At 37.9% G+C, this 13,590-nt stretch overlaps 1 pseudogene; it reads right to left on the reverse strand.

Moving 5' to 3' along the window:
• Positions 1 to 1,876: 1,876 nt before the first annotated feature.
• LOC139181507 (tigger transposable element-derived protein 1-like) overlaps positions 1,877 to 13,590 on the reverse strand; it is a 31,728-nt pseudogene continuing 20,014 nt past the window's right edge.

Below are 13,590 nucleotides of genomic sequence, written 5' to 3' on the forward strand. Positions count from 1 at the left end.
CCATTATATCTACTACTGCAGGCAGGAATCCCTCAGAAGAAATGGAGTAACCATCATGGAAAACAAAAGAGTCCAAAATGCAGTACATGGATGCAATCTCAAAAATGACAGAATGATCCCTGTTTCCAAGGCAAACCATTCAATACCACAGTAATCCAAGCCTATGCCCCAACCAGTAATGCTGAAGAAGCTGAAGTTGAATGGTTCTATGAAGACCTACAAGACCTTTTGGAACTAACACCAAGAAAAGATGTCCTTTTCATTATAGGGGACTGGAATGCAAAAGTAGGAAGTCAAGAAATACCTGGGGTAACAGGTAAATTTGGCCTTGGGATACAGAATGAAGCAGGGCGAAGACTAATAGAGTTTTGCCAGGAAAATGCACTGGTCATAGCAAACACCCTCTTCCAACAACACATGTGTAGAGAAGACTCTACACATGGACATCACCAGATGGTCAACACCAAAATCAGATTGATTATATTCTTTACAGCCAAAGATGGAGAAGCTCTATGCAGGCAGCAAAAACAAGACTGGGAGCCAATTGTGGCTCGGATCATGAACTCCTTATTGCCAAATTCAGACTTAAATTGAAGAAAGTAGGGAAAACCAGTAGACCATTCAGGTATGACCTAAATCAAATCCCTTATGATAATACAGTGGAAGTGAGAAATAGATTTTGGGGACTAGATCTGATATATAGAGTGCCTGATGAACTATGGACAGAGGTTCATGACTTTGTACAGGAGACAGGGATCAAGACTGTCTCCATTTAAAAGAAATGCAAAAAAAGCAAAATGGCTGTCTGGGGAGGCCTCACAAATAGCTGTGAAAAGAAGAGAAGTGAAAAGCAAAGGAGAAAAGGAAAGATACAAGCATTTGAATGCTGCTTACCTGTGCAGCCCAGAAATTCACATTTGGTGAGGCTGGAATCACAGATAGATGTGACATCTTTGTTTGTTGACATGACAGCAGATGTTCCATTTCACACTACCCGTGAAATGACTGTACAGAAGTGAAACTAACACATCCCTCTGCCAGAGGCTTGTCATTCTAGGAGATATTTGCAGCAATTAAATGGTATTTTCACTTTGTTTCTTCATCTCCCCCCATCTCTGATACATAAAGAATCTGACATCCATGCCCCAACAAGATGGTTACTTTGAGGCGTTAGCCTGCCATCTTCTAGGTCTGCTGGTTCCCCGATTAAAGTCTCTTTCTTGCCTCAACACCCCATCTCTCGGATTCATTGGCCTGTCGTGAGGTGAGCAGAGGGAGTTTGGACTCAGTAACATGTTCACCCCAAACTTCTAATCTATCTTTCCCGCCCCTCCTCTTTCCCCTTTGGCCATAAGTTTGTTTTCTATGTCTGTGAGCACAAGACCTATTCTTTTTTTTTTTTTTTTTAATTTTAACTTTCCATTTATTGAGCTTTCACAGATGGCCAAGTCTACCTTACATAGTAGGCATGATCCATTACAATAAAATAGCATTAAAAAGTTTCATGTTACAAAGCAGAGCAAAGCAAAAAAAAAAAAAAAAAAAAACAGAGCAAAACAAATTACAGTTCCACCAGCTGAGCAGGAACGCAGAAATGCCTCCTTAAGTTGCTGCTTTACCACAAAAACACCAAATACTGAGTTAGTTTAATCCAGAGATATTTTTCAGACAGAGAATGTGATATCAAGTCAAGACAACAAAGAAGGAAACATGAAGGCCTCTGGGAGATGGTCCACTGAGACTCTACCCATAGGTAGGTAGGTACAGATATGAGTTTACACAACAGCTACCTTTAACATTAGGTGCGAACAAGAGAGGTGAACAGACTGAGCTTGATGTGTAAGTGCTGAGGGAGAAGTAGGGAGATATGACCACATCAGCTGACCATCTTCCACTTCCTGTAGAAGCGCAGGACATTCTTGACTTCCACACCAGCTTCAGTTGCCGTCCCCAGCACCAGCTGCAGGGGGTATGAGAGATTCCTAGGGTTGTCTAAACAGATGCCCGTGAGGATGGTGATCATATTCCTGTGGTCGGGGGTCCCCAGCCAGGATGAGTCCAGCAGACCTCTGCAGATGTCAAGCATGTTATAGAGGTCCCAGGCATCAGAGTCTGGCCTGGTCATCCTGGGTCTCACCAACATCACAGACACACAGGACTGGCAGAGAAGGTACTGGTTCCCTCTCTTCAGCTCCCCCTCTAGGAAGGTGATGGCTGCTGAAGCCCGCTTGTCCTCCCTTCTCAGGATATACAATATGTTCACCACGATGTTGGGTATGATGAGGAGAAACTGACCGCTGGTGGCAAGCTGCCGGATGACTGGCAGGTGCTCACAGAGGGCCCAGGCGTCAGGGAACAGGTAAAGGGTCAAAGCTGACCGAATCTGGATGTGCCTGAGAGTTTTCTCCAGCAGCACCACCTCACTTTGAAGCCACAGTTGTACTATGTCTTTGAAAAATCTGATCCTGGAAGTTTTCTCTAGCAACTGCTGAGATGGGTTGTCTGGTCCTTCAAACCCAGTGCTTACAAAGACCCCTGAATGAGAGTCATACCTCAGGAACTGTTCTTAAGGGCAATTACTAACAGACATATGAGCTCCTTTACCTTGTTTTCACTAAACAGTTATAAGTTTGAGTTAATTTTAGTAAATTAATTCATCACTCTGGATCTTTGTCTCCCTATCTAGAAAATGGAAATAATAATAAACTGCCCTACCTACTAGTCCATGAAGCTTATGAAAGGCTGAAATAAGATGTTGTATATAAGAGTTGTTCACAAAATATAATGGTTTGTTTTCACATATTTCACATTCTTTTAGCCGAGAAGCACCTAGTGGTGTTCAAGACGTAAAAGTGAAGTCAACAGAATCACTGTTCTCATGGACTTTATAACACAAGGTGTTCAATTGGCAGACCTATTTCAACCCCTAATATTATGGTAGTCACTGTGCTAACTGAGGGGATTAATGAGGATGAAAAACAAGATCCTTAAATTTAACGTTGTAAATCCATTACACTTCAACTTTTTTAAAAGGGAAAAAGAAAAGCAGGATCCTTACCTTCACAAAGCACACAGTTTATGCAAGAGGCTTGCCCATTAACCAACAACTACAAAATAGCACAGGTAGTACCTTGAGAGAAAAGAGCACAAGAGGAAAGGCTCCCATGCATTTCTAATCATTTCTAATGTTCTCTGCCTGTGCTTCAAAGATGCTGCCAACATGTCATCAGTACTGACCTGGCTCTTTAGACTTGCACAGTTGGGTTCCCCGTATGTGTGGGTAAACTGAATAACAAATTAGCATGCTTTGTATTCCATTATCTATTTTACTGGATTGGCCAAAAAGTTCATTTGGGTTTCGAAAATTTCTGGCCAGTCTAATTCAATTAAAAAACCTGAAATCTTTATTAAAATAGGTTAAGCACCAACATTAAAGAATGAAGCAATAGTAACCCACAGACAACTTTTTAAAAAGACATTAACTCCTCAGTTCAATTTCTTTTCTTTTCTTTTTTTCCTCACTAATGCTAAACAAACATTGTTTAGGGAAGATCCATATTTTTGGCATTGTAGTCCTCAAAATCAAAATATCTATTTATTGTTGGAAAAACATCTCAGAATTGCTTTCATTAATTACCTAATTTAATCTGACTTGAAATATTTAAGCAAAATAAATTTAAAATTCCAACTAGAAACATAAAAGATTTACCAAAGGAAACTTCTACTCTAAGCACTTAACTGACATGAGATATTGTTGTGTATGAGCTCTTCCTGTTTTTTTAATAAAGTATCAAGTTTTCCCAAGATAACATCCCATGGGGCCTGGAAAATTTATTTTTAAAGGGTGTAATTTTTTCCTTTAATATGCTGCTATAATTCTAGGACAGCAGTCTCTCTCTGGGGGAAAAAAAAGGCATTCCAGTGGGTTGCCATCTGTATAGCCCCATTCCAAATGATCAGAACAAACTGGTTCAGAGGCTGAATGACAAATATTATGAATTTCAAACAAATCTAAACCTGCCATTCTTCTCAACTCGGATGCTCAGGAAATCATTTAAAACATTAGATAACCGTGTCATTGCACACATTGAGAGGTGTTTTGATTTCAGGGATTACAATTACCTGAGAAACACAGAACCATTTGCCTTGCAGAAGCTATTTAGATTTGAAGACCTCTTCATCACAGCCCTGAAATTTCATCTTACATCATCTCCCGATGCGAGCTGCCTGTATTATACTTGGAGCTGCTTTGAAAGCTGCAGCCTTGTTTTACTGCCAAGTCTCACAGACAGCGTTAGTATGATAGGCTGTGACACATACAGGTACTTTTGAGAAGAGAGGTTAAATCCTAGAGGGAAAAGGGTTTGGGGAACAAATGACTTAACAACAGGAAGAAATCAGTTAGCCAGCAAAGCAGCAGGACTGAACAGGTATTTAGCTCTTTAAGGAAACATCCAACTATGTATAAAGGTCAAAGAAAAGAATGAGATCAATTGGAGTAGATATTTACAGGTACTTAATATTTGATGATGCTGATATTTAAAGACAAATGACAAGGAATTCATCATTTCTGTGTGCCATTAATTTATAAATATTCTTCATTTAAAAATAAACTTTCTTACAGAAATGATATCCACTTATCATATTTCTTTTTTGAAATGTATTTCTTATTTGATTTGCTTTCAATAATTGAACTATACCAGAGCACACCACTTAAAATGCTTCTTCATTTAACCCAAAAGTAATTAAATCAGTAATAAGCATGTATTATGAATAAGTTTATCAATCGATGTCAGCATTTCAAATGTTGGAAATTGTTCAGTAATATCCAAGATAATGATTTCAGAAATACAGGGGAGGCATCATGACTCAATGTGTATTATGACATTTATGAAATGTTAAGCAGAAAAAAATGAGAAAGAAAAAAAAGAAAAAGAGCTATTAAAGGCAAGCATGTCAATTTCATGAAGTGGTTCAAGATTAGTATTTTATTCAGAATGAACTAATTTAGTATTATTTTATAGTCCTCAGACCAATAGACCAGTCTCTACTTCAAAAATGCTCAGATAACATTTTTCTAATTTAAAGTTTCTCTCTGCTTAAGATTTAACTATCCAAAGAATAATATTTATAAGTTTCATCTATTTTTACCTCGCTTACCAGTAATAGCCTCAAAACATTTCGTGCCTTCAAAGACTTGATTGTTTCTTCCAAGATTTTAGCTATCAAAGTTTTAAATTGTTCCTTGGGATATGTTGGGGCAATTAGATCACTGCCCTCAAAATCTGCATTTAATAGCAGTGATTTTATTTCAAGTTTTGAAAGAAGTAAAGCAGGAGTTATCTCATTAGAAGTTCATTGGCTAGAACTTTATTAAAAAATACTTGTTTTGGGTGTCGTTTTATCTTTTATTAGAAGCCTAATAGATTCATTCTAAAATCAAAAAGCATAAATCCCTTTCCAAATTCTCAAATGTTTCTAAGAAAAAAGGTTTTTATTTTGAATTGGTTACCACTATTAAATTCTTATTTTAGAAAATTCCTTCCTCTTTTATATACAATTGCATATTATAAAGATGATACATATAGTAACCTTTGCATATATCTGTGTATCACCTTTGTATACATTGTGTTATTATTATAAAATTGAGATGTCAAGGATATTGTCAATCTTTAAGGTGTTTTGCTGATCTCTTGAATAATAAAGTGAAAGAGGTTAATATTATTTCATTATCACCCCCCTTTTTCTGTTTCTGTACTCAACATGAATCATTCATTCAATAAGCTTTTTTGCTAAACATTGTGGGTAACACACAAAACACACACACACACACTCTAGGAAGTCAAGACACATACACCATCAAGGAGAAAAAATGATTAAATGCCAATACAGCAGGAGTTGTGATAGAGCTTTTTAAATAGATGAGATTCATCTTCACTGAAATTTATGAAGATGGTGATAGGACTTGAGCTGGGTCTTAAAGTATACTGGATTAAGTTGAAATGAAGGGAGAGGGTATGTACAAGGAAGAGTTAAGAAACAAAGAATGAGCATGACCAGGAGACAATGAATGGAGACTGCTTAACATAAAGCAGTTATGTTTTAATCCCTGTCCCTGGGATTCTCCAGGCAAGAACACTGGAGTGGCTTGCCATTTCCTTCTCCAGTGCATGAAAGTGAAAAGTGAACGTGAAGTCGCTCAGTCGCGTCTGACTCTTAGCGACCCGATGGACTGCAGCCTACCAGGCTCCTCCATCCATGGGATTTTCCAGGCAAGAGTACTGGAGCGGGGTGCCATTGCCTTCTCCGGAAGGTGTTGATAGGGAAAGATAAATTTGGAAATAAATTTTGGAGCAATGTAAGTACTAAAGGGGAGATTTGGCGCTAGTTTTACCCTGGGAATGGGGTAGAAATGGTGAATACAGATGTCCTAGGGAAGAAAACATCAACAGGGTTTTCATCTATTCATTCTAGCAAGCATTTGTCAAGTACCATGTGTGTGTGTGTGTGTGTGTGTGTGTGTGTGTGTGTATAGTCGCTCAGTGTCCTACTCTTTGCAACCCTTTGAACTATAGCCCACCAGGCTCTTTTGTCCATGGGATTCTCCAGGCAAGACTGCTGGAGTGGTTTGCCATTCCCTTCTCCAGCGGATCTTCCCAACTATTTTAATTGGTAGAATATTAATGGGCTGGAGATTCCAATATGGCTTCAAGGCTTTGAGATTTCAAAAACAAATTTTATATTAACTGAAATTTTATTATGCTCTCTGGTCCTTTTAAAAATAAAATTCTAAAAGGTGCTTGAACCACGTAAGGAGAGGGAAACAGATGAACCAAATTTGTGTAATTAGTTCCTGAACTGACCTTCAATTCCACTGTGCTCCTTGCCTTTGAATCCTTATTTCCAAACCTGTCTTCAGCTCCTTTCCTGCCTCACCTCTCCAACTTCCCAGACCCTAACTACTTTATTTCTAGATGTTGTTCCAACTTGGAGGTTTAGATCACCCTGGGCAAAGCCTAAGATAGCTTTCCTTTTCTGGTTTGCACTGGAAAAAATTGACTTGGAGAAAAATTAGGAAGTTTCAGAAGAAAAACAATTAGGGTAGGAAAAAATTGATCACTTTGTCTATGATTCTATTGACTATCACTTTTGTGTCTTCCCTTATAGCTCAGTTGGTTAAAAAAAAAAAATCCGCCTACAATGCAGGAGACACCAGTTGGATTCCTGGATCAGGAAGATCTGCTGGAGAAGGAATAGGCTACCCACTCCAGTATTCTTGGGCTTCCCTTGTGGCTCAGCTGGTAAAGAATCTGCCTGCAATGTGGGAGACCTCGGTTTGATCCCTGGGTTGGGAAGATCCCCTGGAGAAGGGAAAGGCTACCCACTCCAGTACTGTGGCCTGGAAAATTCAATTGACTGTATAGTTCACGGGATCACAAAATGTCAGACATGACTGAGCGACTTTCACTTTCACTATTGACTTAGTAGTGATGGTGGGATTCATTTTCATATAGGTGAGTCCTGATAGACAGATGGAAAATATAAAATTGGAAATTAAGGTAGGAAACAAGATTGGAATGCAGATTTGGGAGTCTTCACCAATGGCAATTAAAGTCTCACAAATGTCCTGAAGAGTATGCCCCTTTCTGTGAGTGGGCATTAGTGGTAAGGAAACAGGTCTGTGGTGTTCTTCATGGTCAACTAATATTAATGTGCTGAGTCTTATTAAGTTTTTGCAACAACTCTATGAGGTAGGAAGGTGAGACAGATTGTCTATCATTTCTTATTAGGATTTTTTTCTAATTAGATTAAGAATTTTACTCATCTTAAGACTGATATACATATTATTCTGAGACTGATTTCTTCTAAGGCCCTACACACATAGACCAATACTTTATTTTCATGCCTGGTCTAATTATTCCAAAAATTAGCTGACTCTGTTGTCTTTCCTATCAGTACACACAGTCTTGCTCTCACAAATAAATGTGATTAGAAAAATTGCACATGTTAAAAAGAAGAACAGCTTAAGGAAATTTGGTCTATAACACACATATCCACTTGTCAGCTAAAAATAAAGCAAATGTGTAAGGGAAAGCATAAAAGAGAAAAGGGCTTGTTATTCTTTGAGAGATATGTTTTGAAACCATTGGTAACTGTACCTGGAAAAACAATAAACTATAAAAAAATCAGTCTTTTTATTCATTTATTAATTTTCTACTGAACATACTACATTGTATTCAAGTTCTTTTCTCTTTTTTAAATCATTTTGTTATATACCATCAAGAAGAGCCATAAATATAAATCCCAGAGGATGGGACAACATTCAGTAACTATAAGACACAGATGGGAAATTAGAAATACAGAGAACTCTTATTCACTCCTTTGGATCACCAGATCATAGAATTGAAAGGAATTTGAAAAAAAAATTAATTTAGGCATCTTTGGTTTAAAGAAGAGAGATTGTGAAAAGCTTAAGGTCCTATAGCTGGTAAATGGTAGAGCTTTCATTCCGTGGTACCACACTAATATTAGTCCCCACACCTTGACTAAATGAATGAATCCAAAAGTAACATTTGAATTCCTACTATGTGGTATGCGTTGAAGGGGAAGCTAAAGTTTAAAAGAAAGTGAAAGTGAAGTTGCTCAGTTGTGTCCAACTCTTTGCGACCCTATGGACTGTAGCCCACCAGGCTCCTTCATGATGGGATATTTCAGGCAAGAATACTGGAGTGGGTTGCCATTTCCTTATCTAAAAATTGGCTCAGTGGGTAGAGAATCTTCCTGCAAAGCAGTAGACACAGGCAGACATGGATTCGATTCCTGGGTCAGGAAAATTCCCTGGAGCAAAGCATGACAACCCACTCCAGTATTCTTGCCTGGAGAATCCCATGGACAGAGGAGCTTGGCAGGCTACAGTCCATAGGGTCACAAAGAGTCAGACACGACTGAAGCGACTGAGCATGCACACACACACATGTCCATAAACAGATGAACGTATATATATCAAATCCATGTCTGCCTGTGTCTCCTGCTTTGCAGGTAGATTCTGTACCCACTGAATCATATATATATATATATATATATATATATATATATATATATATATATATACAAATCACTTTGTTGTACAGCAGAAACTAACACAACGTGGTAAAACAACTATATTCAATAAAATAATTTTTATTTTTTTTAGAGTTTTAAATTTGAAGACACCTACCCTGTTGCTAGGAGTTTTGAAATTGATGTGAAGTCAGCATACAAGAATCAGCTAACAAATACAATCAGAATGAGTCTATAATCAAATGTTCAATGGAAGCAGGGCATTGACTAGGAATATAAGTTGGAATTGGATAGAACAGAGTTATATAACTGAGTTATAACTGTGTTATATAGTTAGACTCTCATTAGTTATCTATTTTATACATAGAAGTGTATATATGCCAATCCCAACCTCCTAATTCATCCCACCTTCTTTTCCCACCTTGGTTTGCATACATTTGTGTCTCTATCCCTGCCTTGAAAATAAGTTCATCTATACCAATTTTTCTAGATTCCACATATAAGTGATACTATACAATATATGTTTTTCTCTTTCTGACTTACTTCACTTTGAATGACACTCTCTAGATACATCCACATTTCTGTAAATGGCATAATTTCTTTCTTTTTATGGCTGAATAATATTCCTATATATATATATATATATATTTATACATACACACACACACATATATATATGTATATATCACATCTTCTTTCTTTATTCCTCTGTTGATGGACATCTAAGTTGCTTCCATGTCCTGGCTATTGTAAATAGTGCTGCAATGAACACTGGGGAGCATGTGTCTTTTTGAATTATGGTTTTCTCTGGGTAAATGCCCAATAATGGGATTGCTGGGTCATATGGTAGTTCTATTTTTAGCTTTTTGAGGAACCTACATACTTGTTTTCCACAGTGGCTGCACCAACTTACATTCCCACCAACAGTGAGAGAGAGCTCTCTTTTCCCCACACTTTCTCTAGAATGTATTATTTGTAGATTTTCTGATCATGGCCACACCAGCTATACCAGTGTGAGGTGATATCTCATTGTAGTTTTGAATTGCATTTCTTTAATAATGAGCAATGTCAAGCATCTTTTCGTGTTTGTTGGCCATCTATATGTCTTCTTTGGAGAAATGTCTATTTAACATGAGTCTTCTGCCCGTGTTTTGATTGGGTTGTTTGTTCTTTTGATATTGAGCTGCATGAGCTGTCTGTGTATTTTAGAGATTAATCCTTGTTGGTTGCTTTGCTTGCAAATATTTCCTTCCATTCTGATGGTTGTCTTTTCATCTTATTTATGATTTCCTTTGCTATAAAATTTGCTCAGGAATTTTAAATCCCTGCCCCCCAGATAAGCTGTATTTACTCTTACTGTGAAATTATCAAAATTCCTGCCAAAGCAGTTTCCTCCACTTTAAGATCTTATATCTCACTAACATATGATAAACATTATAGTCTCCTTTTTATGGCAAATAGCACATAACTCCAGAAAAATGTAGAGAAAGCTTCTAGCATAAGTCCTCATTGAAGTGGAAGCATTCAGTGCCCCAAACTGCTTGCTTTAAATTAATGGTTACTATCAAAAGGCTAAGATACAAATGTATACTTATCCAATGGTTTGAGACAACCAAAAAAGAAAAAAAAAAATGGGCAAGTAATATTACTCTTGAGTTTTACTCATTTACAATAAAGTTATCGTACTGCAAATATTAAACCCACAAATGTATTTAACCTGTTTCAAGGAAAAATTGCATCATCTATAGAGGAATTTTAAAATGCATGTTTCATTGCCATTGAATCAGTATTCTTTTTCATTGCTGAGTTTCTCCAGGGCCTGTAATTATGCTGACACATAGTAGGCATGCAATAAATATTGTTGCATTTTCTAGATCAGGTCCTTTTCGCTCTCTAAATATATTAACATTTAACCTCAATGGTTGCTTAGGCCCCAAGGGCTACACAGAGACTAACAACAATATGAAAACATACTTTCAAAGCCATTTCATAAACAATGCTAAAATTAGATATAGTTCTGTGTGTGGCGGGGGAGGCATTTCTCTTCTTTCTGTGGAAAAATTAAGGATTAAAACTGGTGAGATCTTTCAGAGCTGCAGTGTGAGTTTGAATAACAAAGAAAGAAGGAAAGAAAAAGGAAAAAAGCAAGTAAAGCAAGTCAGCCTGATGCAGAATAAGAGAATTAAGAACTGCTTTTATCACTAACCCCCAGGGGAAAAAAAGTTGATAAATGGAGCAAAAATAAGGTAAATACTATACTCCCAAAACAGAAAACTGAAATTTTATGAGGCTGTTGCCAGCTGATATTCCTTACCTACTTGGCTTGAAACAAATGAGAGGCAGAAGAGTTAAACGCTGTGGTGTTATGAGACCAAACCTGGGTCCACTAGTCCACATGTAGTAAAGTCAGTCTACGGACAGCAGGTTGTGGTGAAGAAAAGTGCAACGTTTATAGCAGGGCACCAGGCAAGGAGTCCAGGGCAGCTAGTGCCCAAAACAACCTAACTCCCCAGTGGATTTCAGGAAAGCATTTTAAAGACCCACCACCATATGAGAGGGGGTGGGTCTTGGGGTGAGTGTTCAGCTCATGTTCAGCTCAATTGTGATTCTCTGATTGGTTGATGGTGAGGTAACAGGGTGGTGTCACAGGGGTTAATATTATGGATCCTCAGGCTCCAGTAGGTCTGGGGGTACATGCTTCTGGTCATCAAGTAGTTAAGTCTTCCACTTAACTAGGTTTTAGCATCTGTAAAACAACTCAGGAAATGTCCATCAACTACTATTAGCTACATACTTCAGAGAGGAGCTAAAGCCAAGGATATGGGAGGAGGACCATCCCAGGAAGGACCCATAGGGTCCTACTTGGTTACACTGGTTTTGGAGTCAGATCAGGATATTCACTCCAATTCTGCACTTAAACAAATGTGAGACTTTCAAGGTTACTGTGACGTTAAAGAAAATATTAACAAATAGCAGCTTTCAATAAGTACAGCTTTTTCAGCTCCTTAAGTTATAATTAGTATTTCAACTGTGGACAATCATGCTGAATTTAGTCCTAATAAGGCAATTTTTCTGCCTAAAACAAATACCCACACCATAGGCACTATGAACATGCCAGTAAATCTTGTTGGAATATTTTTAAGCCAAATTTTTTATCACACTAATAATATCCCTAGAGTCAATACAGACAAAATTTAAAAATGCTGCTATAGTACAATCAAGTGTTTAAAAAATAAGCATGAAATAAGTTCCTACTATGTGACATGTTTTGCCAGGCAGAGGCTACCACAATAAGTAAGGCTTAATTGTTGCCCTTAGGGGAGAGAGTGGGAGAAGAGCCTTGTAAATATTTATAAAAGGGGTAATGAGGAGGTCCATTGTTTTCAACTCAGCGAGTCTTGTGGCAGAAAACAACTTGGGATCAGAAACATCCTTGGTCCTTGTTCCCATAATCCTGTAAACCACAACTGGAGATTTCTAGTAGGTCACCACTAAAATGTGAGCCATCTAAACTCAATGAAAACAATCACAGTTAAAAAGAAGAGAGTCCATATATCCAAAGCATGATATGAATCACTCTTAAAAAAGTAAGAGCTAATGGAAAATCAACATTTTTATAGAGTATGCAATTTACCAAGCACTTTCCTTTCTATAATCTCATTTGACCATCATTGTTACAGAGTCCAAGCTCACTCTGCTTGCCACATGACAGGCCAATGAATCCGAGAAATGAGATATTGAGGCAAGGAAGAGACATTAATTGCGGCAGATCAAGAAAATGGCAGGCTAGAGCCTTAAAATAACCACCTTATTGGGGTCTAGACTCCAGGTTCTTTCATAGATCAGAGAGAAAGAAGGGAATGAAGCAATGAGGAACTAAAGTCAAAAGGCAGAAGAGAGAGGGAGAGGCAGTGGGGAAGTAAAGTGAAAGGGTCTCCAATCTTGCAAAACATCTCCAAGGTTATGTCCAGCCTTCGGAAGGGGTGTGTTAATCTCTTCTATTCACAGGTGGACAGGGACAAACTATCTCACCTTGAGCTGAACAAAGGCATTTTGGTTTACAGTCAAGCAGGGGGCAGGGTCCTCTAGGCAAGCCATTGTGTATGATTATAATAATGAAAGCAAGTCAAAGAAACAGTTTCCAACATGGAATCAGAATTGGCTTCCTCCCTGCAACATCATAAATCCATGAACTAAGCAGTCATTCCTTGGCACATTTTATAGGTAAGGAAACAGGCTTCAAAAAGTGGAGCAAATAATTTGAATTGGTATGATATGCTGGGAAATAAAAGCAGGTGTTCTTGAGGACTGCAAAAAGAAATGCCTCAAAGGTAGAAATCAGGTGGGATCAAATTAAAGAATAAAAAGGAAGGGAAGAAGGGAGGGAGAGAAAAAAAGCAAGCAAGGAACAAAAGGAAGGAAGGAAAGAAAGAAAGAAAGATAAGTCACAGTCCAAAGGCACAGAGGAGGAAGAGCTCCTGAAAAGTGAGGAGACTTTTTGAAGTGCTTCTAACACAGAGATGGCTGAGA

Source organism: Bos indicus, chromosome X (assembly GCF_029378745.1).
Source record: "Bos indicus isolate NIAB-ARS_2022 breed Sahiwal x Tharparkar chromosome X, NIAB-ARS_B.indTharparkar_mat_pri_1.0, whole genome shotgun sequence".
Lineage (NCBI taxonomy): Eukaryota > Metazoa > Chordata > Mammalia > Artiodactyla > Bovidae > Bos > Bos indicus.